This window comes from Otolemur garnettii, unplaced genomic scaffold (assembly GCF_000181295.1).
Source record: "Otolemur garnettii isolate 467f Iridium unplaced genomic scaffold, OtoGar3 scaffold00035, whole genome shotgun sequence".
NCBI classification, from domain to species: domain Eukaryota; kingdom Metazoa; phylum Chordata; class Mammalia; order Primates; family Galagidae; genus Otolemur; species Otolemur garnettii.
In genome coordinates, this window is record NW_003852430.1 from 5,558,490 (window position 1) to 5,568,296 (window position 9,807).

Sequence of the window (9,807 nt, forward strand, 5' to 3'; positions counted from 1 at the left end):
GGCAGGTGCCTGTAGTCCCAGCTACTTGGGAGGCTGAGGCAGGAGACTCGCTTGAGCCCAGGAGTTGGAGGTTGCTGTGAGCGTGATGCCATGGAACTCTACCCAGGGGGATAGCTTGAGGCTCCGTCTCAAAATAAATAAATAAAGAAAGAAAGAAAATAAAATAAAAGTAAAAACAGCTGGCAGTCAAGGAGCAATTATGGACACACTTGAAACAAACGTAAGAAATAAAGTCTCATCAACGAAACAAAATATAAAGAACAAAACGGAATGTTTAAAGCTGAAAATTATAATAACCAAAATAAAAAACTCAATGATAGGCTCACGAGCAGAAGGGTCCATGAAAAAAATTAGTGAAGTTTAATACAGACCAATAAAGAGTACCCAATCTGAGTAATCCAGAGCAAACAGACTGAAATGAAGGCGTCTTGGGGATCTGTGGAACTAAACAGAAAAATGTAATATTTATGTCACCACAGAGTCCAAAGGAGAAGAGAAGGAAGAGAGGGCCGAGAACGTATTTCAAGATACGGTAGAATCTCTGTGCACTGAACACCAAAGGGACTTTAACAAACTGGCTAACATACAGAGGTGGTCAACACAAGGAACTAGGCCTACTGTATTGATATGTACACGTGGTATATGTCTAGTTGATGAAAATTTGGTCAACTTAAGGAGGTGGTCAATGTAGAGTGATGGAGTTTCTATTGTTTAACACCTAAAAATTTCCCAAATTTGGAAAAAATAAACCTACAGATTCAAGAAGTTGAATGAATTCCAAATAAGATAAACCTAACAAACTCCAGACCAAGAAACACCAAACTCAAACTTCTAAAAACTTAAGGAGAAAGAAATCATTCTGAAAACAGCCAGAAAAAAAGACTCCCTACCTACAGGAGAAAATAATTCAAAGGTCAGTGAATTTCTCATCAGAAATCGTGAAGGCCAGCCAGGCATGGTGGCTCACGCCTATAATCCCAGCACTTGGGAGACCAAGGCAAATGGATTGCTTGAGCTCACGGGTTCAAGACCAGCCCAGGCAAACGCAAGACCCCATCTTTACTAAAAATAGAAAAACTGAGGCAAGAGGATCGCTTGAGCCCAAGAGTTGGAGGTTGCTGTGAGCTACAATGCCACGGTACTCTACCCAGGGTGACAGCTTTAAGATGCTGTCTCAAAAAAAAAAAAAGAAAGAAAGAAATCATGGAGGCCAGGAGGTAGTGACATATCATTTTTTGAGCACTGAAAGAAAAGAACTGTCAAGCCACAATTGTATAGCCAATGACAATATACTTTAGGAATGAACAGGAAATCAACATAATCCCATGAGGGAAAACTAAGAGCATTTGCTGATAGCAGATTTATACAAAAAGAACAGCTAAAGAAGTTCTCTAAACAGAAAGTGAATGATTAAAAAAGACAAAAAACAAAATCTTGGACTATCAGAACATAGTAAGAACAAAAATATTGTTAAGTACAATAGGCTTCCCTTCCCTTGAGTGTTCTAAATTATGTTTGACTGTTGAAACAAAAATTATAAAACTATCCTATGTGGTGTTTAATACACGTAGAGAGAATATTTAAGATAATTAATTATAAAACGGGAAGGATAAATGGATGTAAAGAAGATAAGTTTTCTCTTCACTTGAATTGGTAAAATACAATATAATATAAATACCAAGAGATATATGATAAATCACATTTATGATTATGTACCACAAAATGACATTTTGGTCAACAGTGGACTGTATGCATATAAGATGGTTGTCCCCAATTAGAAAACTGTCTTTTTACTGTAACTTTTCTATGTTTAGATACACAAACACCACTGTTACAGTTGCCTACAGACTTAGTACAGTACATGCTATATAGGTTTGCTGCCCAGAAGCAATAGGCTATACCATATAGCCTAGGTCTGTAGTAGGATACACCATCTAGGTTACTGTAAGTACTCTGTGACAGTCACACAGTGATGAAATTGCCTCCTGGTGCATTTCTCAGAACGTGGATCCCCCTTGTTAAGCAATACATGACTGTATATAATGTAATACCCAAGCAACCACTAAAAAAGTTATACAAAGACTTAAACTAAAAACCACTACAACTAAAATGAAATTCTGAAAACACACAAAAAATTAGAATCTTTTTGACATTTATAGAACTGTCCACGCAACAATAGTAGAATATACTTCCTTTCAAACAGGAAGTAAACATATACCAAGATACAACATATTATGGACCATAAAACAAACCTCAATAAACTTAAAGTAATGAAAGTCATATAGAATGTGTTCACTGACTACAACACTGGAAATCAGTAACAGAAAGATAACAGGAAAATCTCCACATATTTGGAAACTAAAAGCATACACTGCTAAACTATCTGTGGTTGCCTGAGGCCAGGAGTTTTTGACCAGTCTAGACAACACAGCGAGACCTGTCTCCACAAAAAAAGCTTTTAAAAAATTAGCTGGGCATGGTTGTACATGTCTGTTGTCCCAGCTACTCAGGAGGATCACTGGAGTTCAAGATTCGAGTGAACTATGAGCACACCACTGAACTCTAGCCTGGTTGACAAAGTGAGACTCTGCTCAGTAATAGTAATAATAAAGCATCTCTGAGTCAAAGAAGTCCCAAGAGAAGAAAACGAATAATTTGAATTTAATGAAAATGAAAATACAGTATTTGTTGTACTGATATGTACATGTACCTATATAGTAATGTAAAAATTTATGGGACACAGCTAAATCAGTGCTGAATAAAAAATTTAGAACACTAAATGTTTACTATTAAAAAAAGGTCTCAAATCAATAATCTAAGCTCCCATCTCAAGAAACTTGTAGCTCAGCAGTTAGGATGCCAGCCACATACACTGGAGGCAATGGGTTTGAACCCAGCCCAGGCCAGCTAAGCAACAGTGACAACTAAATAAAAAAACAGCCAGGCATTGTGGCAGGCACCTGTAGTCCCAGCTACTTGGGAGGCTGAGGCAAGAGAACTGCTTAAGCCCAAGAATATGAGGTTGCTGTGAGCTGTGACCACAGCACTCTTCCGAGGGCCACATAGTGAGTCTCAGTCTCAAAAAGAAAAGAAAAGAAAAAAACTAGAAAAAGAGCAAAGTAAAGCCAAAGCAATCAAAAGAAAGGAAATAAAAGAACAGAAATAAATGAAACTGAAAATAGAAAAACAGAACAGTGATTAAACAAAAGTTAGTTTTTTGCAAAGACTGGTAAAATTGACAAACCTTTAGTGAAACTAACACACAATAAAGAGAGACCTAAGGAACCCGTATCAGGAGTAAAATACAGGGCACGAAACAGACTCTGCAGACTCAAAAAGACAATTCAACAACTGTGCACACATAAATCTGACAAGCCAGATAAAATCAATCAATTCTTTGAAAAGCATAAACTACCAGAACTCATTCAAAATGAAATAGATCATTTGAATAACACTGTAACTATTTAAAAAATTGAATTTGTAACTTAAAAATGCAAAAAGTAATCCCCCAGGGGTGGGGTGGGGTGGGGTGAGGGAGGGGCGCTGTGGCTCATACCCGCAACCCTACCATTCTGGGAGGCTGAGGCAGGTGGATCATCTGAGGTCAGGCATTCAGGACCAGACTGAGTAAGAGTGAGACCCATTCTCTACTAAATATAGAAAAACTAGACATTCATCGTGGTAGGCACCTATACTCCCAGCTACTTGGGAGGCTGAGGCAAGAGCATGGCTTAAACCCAGGAAGGAGTGTGAGGTTGCTGTGAGCTATAATGCCACAGCACTCTACCTAGGGCACGAAGTGAGACTGTCTTTAAAAATTAACACCAATGTCCGTAATCTCTTCCAAAATAGAAACAAGGAGGAAACACTTCCCAACTCTAAGAAGAAGCATTATATGGATACAAAAACCACCCATGCAAAGACAGTACAAAAAAGAATAGATAAACCCTCATAAACATAGACACAAAAACCATAAACAAAAAACTAGTAAACTGAATTCAACAATATTTAAAAATAATAATATACCACAATCAAGTGGACTTTACTCTGGGAATGCAAGGGTGGTTCAATTCTTGAAAATCAATCAATATAATCCATATTAATAGACTTAAGATGAAACACCATATCACAATGTCAATTGATGCAGAGGGAGTATCTGACAAAATTTAATATCTATTTGTGAGAAAAATTCTTGACAAACCCAAAATAGAATGGTACTTCTTCAACCTGATAAAGGGCATCTATGATAGAAAACCTATGGTAACATCATACTTAATTCTGAAAGACTGATTGCTTTCCTTGCTTCAACTGGAAGCAAGGTAAGGATGTCCATGTTCACTAATCGTATTCATCATACATGTAATCCTAGCCAGTGCAATAGGCAACAAAAATAAAATGTTTATAGATTAGAAAAAAAAAGAAAACCGTCTATGTTCATAATGACATGATTGTCTCTATAGAAAAACCCAAGGAACCTACCCCTCCCATCCCAAAAATATATCCCAAAAAATCAACCCTGGAATTAATAAGAGAGTTTAGTAAAGTCACGGGATACAAGGGCAACACACAAAATTCAACTGTATTTATATATATAAATAATTTATAATTTGAACTCTTATTAAAATGAGGTTTACAGGGGCGGTGCCTGTGGCTCAAAAAAAAAAATGAGATTTACAATAGCTTCCCCAAATTAAATACTTAGGCATAAATACAGCAAAAGATATACAGGAATATGCTGAAAACTACAAAACATTAATGAAACAAAGACCTAAATGGAAAGAGATACCATGTTCATGGATCGGAAGACTCAACAAAGTAAAAATAGCATTTCTCCCCAAATTGATCTATAGGTATAATGCAATTCCAATCAAAGTAAAAGCAGGAGTTTTTGTAGAGAAAACCTGGTTCTAAACTAAAGACAAAGGAACTAGAATAGCTAAAACTATTTTGAAAAAGAATAAATCTGGAGGAAATCATACTAACTGATTTTAAAATACTATAACAATAAATTAATCCAAAAAAGTGTGATACTGGTAAAATAGAACAGAACAGAGGGCCCAAAATGAATTCACACTAATACAGCCAATTGATTTTTGACAAAGGTTAAAAAATTAATAAAAGATAGTCTTTTCAACAGTGATGGAACTAGACATCTGTATGCATAAAAGTCAACCTGCATCTAAACTTCACACCTTATATAATTAACTTAAAATGTACCACATATATAAATGTAACACTATAACTTTTAAAAGTTTTTTTCAAAAAGTGGAAATCTTCTTAACTTAGAATTAGGCAAAGAGTTATTAGACATGATACTAAAAGATCCATAAAAGAAAAACTGACAAACTGGACTTTAAACATATTTGCTCTCCTGGCTAGGTATGGTGGCTCATACCTGTCATCCTAGCACTCTGGGATGCTGAGGTGGGAAGAACCCTTGAGCTCAGGAGTTGGAGACCAGCCTAAACAAGAATGAGACTCCATCTTTACTAAAAATAGGAAAAATTAGCCAGGGATTATGACAGGGAACTAGAGTCCCAGTTATTTAGAAGGCTGAAGTAGGAGGGATCACTTGATCCCTGGAGTTTGAGGTTGCTGTGAGCTCTCACTCTAATAGCACTCCAGCCTGGGCAACAGAATGAGTCTCTTGTCTTTAAAAAAAAAAAAAAAAAAAAAGAATTGCTCTCTGAAAGACACTGTGAAGAGTATGAAAAGATACAAGCTACAGACTGGAAGAAATATTGTAAAACATGTTTTATGACATATAAATTATATCCAGAACATATAAAGAATTCTCTAAATTCAACCTGTAATCCTAACAATTTGGAAAGCTGAGGTGGGAGGATTGCTTGAGGCCAGGAGTCAAGAAGACCAGCCTGAGCAACATAGTGAGACCCCCATTTCTACAAAAAATTAAAGATTAGTGGGACATGGTGGTGCATGCTCATAGTCCCAGCAATGCAGAAGGCTGAGGCAGAAGGATCCCTTGAGCCCAGAAGTTTGAGGGTGCAGTGAGCTATGATGATGCCACTGTACTCTAGCCTGAACAGCAAAACAGACCTTGTGTCAAAAATAGAGAAGGGGAGGAAAAGGGAGGAGAGGGGAGGGGAGGGAAGGGAGACTCAAGTTACAAATGGGCAAAAGATTTGGTCAGTCACCTCACAAGAGTATCTATGGCAAATGAACACATGAAAAGATATTCAACATCACCGGCCATCAGTTAAAGGCACATTAAGACTACAATGAGATATTACTCCAGGCCCATTTGAATGGCTAAATTATAAAATGCTGACGATACCAAATGCTGAGGAGGACGTGGGGCTTCTAGAACTCTCACATGTTGCTGGTGGGAATGCAAAATGATACAGCCACTCTGAGAAAGTCTGACAGATTTTAAAAAATTAAACATACATTTCCTGTATGACCATGCAATCCTACTCCTACCAATACCATAAAGAAACAAAAACATGTTCACACAAAAACCTCTGTACATAGTATTTACAGCCTTCTATTCATAATCACCCAAAACTGAAAACAACTCAGATGTCCTTCAGCAGGTGGATGTAGTAATAAAATCCTACTCCTCAATAAAAAAGGAAATTACCCATACAAAAACACCTTGGAGGTATCTCAAAGGCATTCATGCTGAGTGAAAGAAGCCAGTATCAAAATGTTACCTATTGTTGGGCCCCGCCTGTGGCTCAGTGAGTAGGGCACTGGCCCCATACCCTGAAGGTTGTGGTGGGTTCGAACTTGGCCTCCGCCAAACTGCAACAAAAAAAGTTACCTATTGTCATGATTCCATTTATAGGATGTTCTGGAAAAAAGCAGTAATTGTCAGGGGTTAAGGCTAAGGGATGTGATATAAGGGGACAGCATGAGTATTAGTAAGATGATGGAACTGTTCTACATGTTGATTGTAGTGGGGGTTACATGAATCTAAAATCCACAGAACTACCGGCCCTCCAGAAGGTCAATTTCACCATAAGTTAATATTTAAAATAGTGTAATTTAAGAAAAAAATCAAATTTTAACACAGTTTGACACTTGAGATTCTCAGACACTATAGACTTAAAGTGCTATATCAATAATTAAGTTCTTAGGCTCGGCTCCTGTGGCTCAAGCTGCTAAGGCGCCAGCCACATACACCTAAGGTGGTGGGTTCGAATCCCCAGCCCGGACCCGCCAAACAATGATGGCTGCAACCAAAAAATGGCCAGGCGTTGTGGCGGGCACCTGTAGTCCCAGCTACTTGGGAGGCTGAGGCAGGAGACTCGCTTGAGCCCAGGAGTTGGAGGTTGCTGTGAGCGTGATGCCACAACACCCTACCCAGGGGGATAGCTTGAGGCTCCGTCTCCAAAAAAAAAAAAAATTAAGTTCTTAGAAAATACGCACAATCCTGAGTACAATAATTAAAAACCTTGACAGCAATACTTTACATAAAAATCCTTTCCACTGAACTTAAAATTTTAACATTTTGCTAGGCAATGTAATCTAATAAATTAGAAAAGGATGAGTTAACTCACTGTTCAAAGGGTTTTTTTTTCATAACAGCCTTTACTAAAGCATAGGTATGATTATATTTGTAAAAATACTGAAAAACTTTTTAGAGTCAATGAAATTATCTAAATTTCAGGAGTTATGCAGAACCAAGAGAAGCGGGGGGAAAAAATAGTGAAGTTACCGAGATTTCAGGAATTATGTAAAACCTAGAGAAGTAAACAGCCCTAAAAAGGTCTACAAGACCCTACTTAATCACTTCACTAGCTCCTGACAATACGGTTCTAGTCCCTTACACACGACTCAGCTTCTTAATCCTGGCAACTGCTGATGGCTCCTCGGATCTCCCAGTAAAGTTAATTCTGTGGCAATCCGTGTCAATGAAATAGAGCAGTCTGGCTCATTCATATTCTAGCAGTCTCTGAGAGTGCGACTAGGGAAGGGTGGGGCCGCGAGGAAAGAGGGGCCCCACTGCAGGGGGACCAGGAATGTAAAAGTCAGGGCGGAGCTGATGACCCTCTGCCCCACCAACCTAACCCGAGCACTTAAGCCCCTTGCTGGTGCCTCGCCTGTCCGGGGTCGCCCCTTCCTCACTTAGGGCTGGGGCAGAGCAAAAAGCCCGATGCTCTGTGCCAGGCTGAGCGCGCCGCGCCTCGCCCTTGCTCCGGCCCGCTCTTTCCCGCCCACGGGGCACTTCCAGCACCGACACCTAGACAGACGCGACCGCAGCGAGCTGGGAGGGGGCGCCGGGCAGGCGCGGCCGCTCTCCCCGTCCAGCCGGCACTCGGGCTCGGTGCTCAGGGGCGGCGAGCGGGCGCTTGGCGGGCCGGGCCGGGGGATGGGAGCCCCGGCCTGGAGGCCCCTGACCCCGACGCCCCTCCCCGCTCCCCGCAGTGAGGCGCATCCTGGGACCCTGGGGAGAGGTGGGTCCGTCCCCACCTCAGCGGGAGGAGCCCCGAGGCCCCGGAGAGGGCGAGTGAGCGCAGCGCCGCCGCCGGGGAGCGCGAGCCGCTACTCACCGTCCCCCTGCCTGGCGCCAAGTAACCGCCCGGCGCGACCGGCTCCTTCTGGTCGCGGCGCAACCGCTGGCGCCGCCGCCTCTTCCCAACGCGCCAGCTTCCCTAGCGGGGCCGCCCGGCTGGCTCGCGCCCTCTTTCGCTCTGTTAGGAATGATTATGATTTTTAAACGAACTTTATTGGTAAACAAGGCTCAAATCGAGCCGCTCAGCGGGAGTACCTCCGGGGCCGGCGGGGCGCGGGGTACTGGACTCCCCTCAGCTGTGGACCCGCCGCGGCGCGGAGCATGCGCTGGGCATCGGCTGCGCATGCGCGGGGCCGCTGTGCTCCCCCCCACCCACCCGGCGCCCCGCCCCGCGCCCCGCCCCTGCTCTGGCTGCGGAGAGGGCGGCTTGGCTTCTCCCGGCGGCTCCGGGAGATCCGGGATGTGCTGTGCGCAGACCCGAGGTAGGCAGAGCATCGTGAACGCTAGAAAAGGCAAATCGGCCAAAGAAGGCCCGCATTTAAGTTTTGCCTACAGAATGATCACGCTTCCAGAGTCCTCAAAAGGACTTGCGCCGTCTCGGACACACACCTCATTTTCTTGACCAGATGACATCTTAAGTGGCAAAGTGAGCAGAAATGTCGAGCAAAGTCGAAAACGCACTCACACAGCCTGAAGGATTTGGCTGGGCAAAGTAGAAGCCTGACATAGTTAATAATTCAGAGAGCCAAAGGAAAAACCGACACATCCTGCAAAAAGCCACTTTAACTTTGCTTCAGTTGTTTTGATATTTAAAAATAAAATGGAATAGAAAAAAAAGATGCAAAATAACAAGTGTTGGCGAGGATGTGGAGTAACTGGATTTTTCCACCGTCCTGCTGCAATGTGAAGTAGAACAACTTCTTTTTAAAAGTTTGGCACTATCCCCTAAAGATGCATACCCTTTATGTGCATACCCAACAGTTCCACAACTACAAGTACAACCAAGAGAAATGCATAAGGCGCCCACAGACACGTGTCAAGTGGTCATGGCTGCACTTGTGATAGCTCCCAAACGGGAATAACAAGACTATCAGCTATAGAATAAATGAATGAATTCACACAGTGTCCGTGTAGAGGAGCACTACAGGGCAATGTGAAAGGCCATCTGCAAGTATAGGCAGATCTTGGATAAATTGTAGAAATCTAAAGTTGAGCATAAAAAGCTAGACACAGGCCAGCGCCAGTGGCTCAAGAGGCTAAGGCGCCAGCCACATACACCAGAGCTGGTGGGTTTCAGTCTAGCCCAGCCGACCAGGCCAAACAAC

At 41.9% G+C, this 9,807-nt stretch overlaps 1 protein-coding gene across 1 annotated transcript in view; it reads right to left on the reverse strand.

The window, feature by feature from the left end:
• Window positions 1-8,807, reverse strand: part of RAB23 (RAB23, member RAS oncogene family) — a 36,372-nt gene extending 27,565 nt beyond the window's left edge. Inside the window, exon 1 of the mRNA XM_023513143.1 lies at window positions 8,520-8,807. The gene's annotated coding sequence lies outside the window, so the exon portion shown is untranslated. The remainder of the gene's footprint in view (window positions 1-8,519) is intronic.
• Window positions 8,808-9,807: the final 1,000 nt, after the last annotated feature.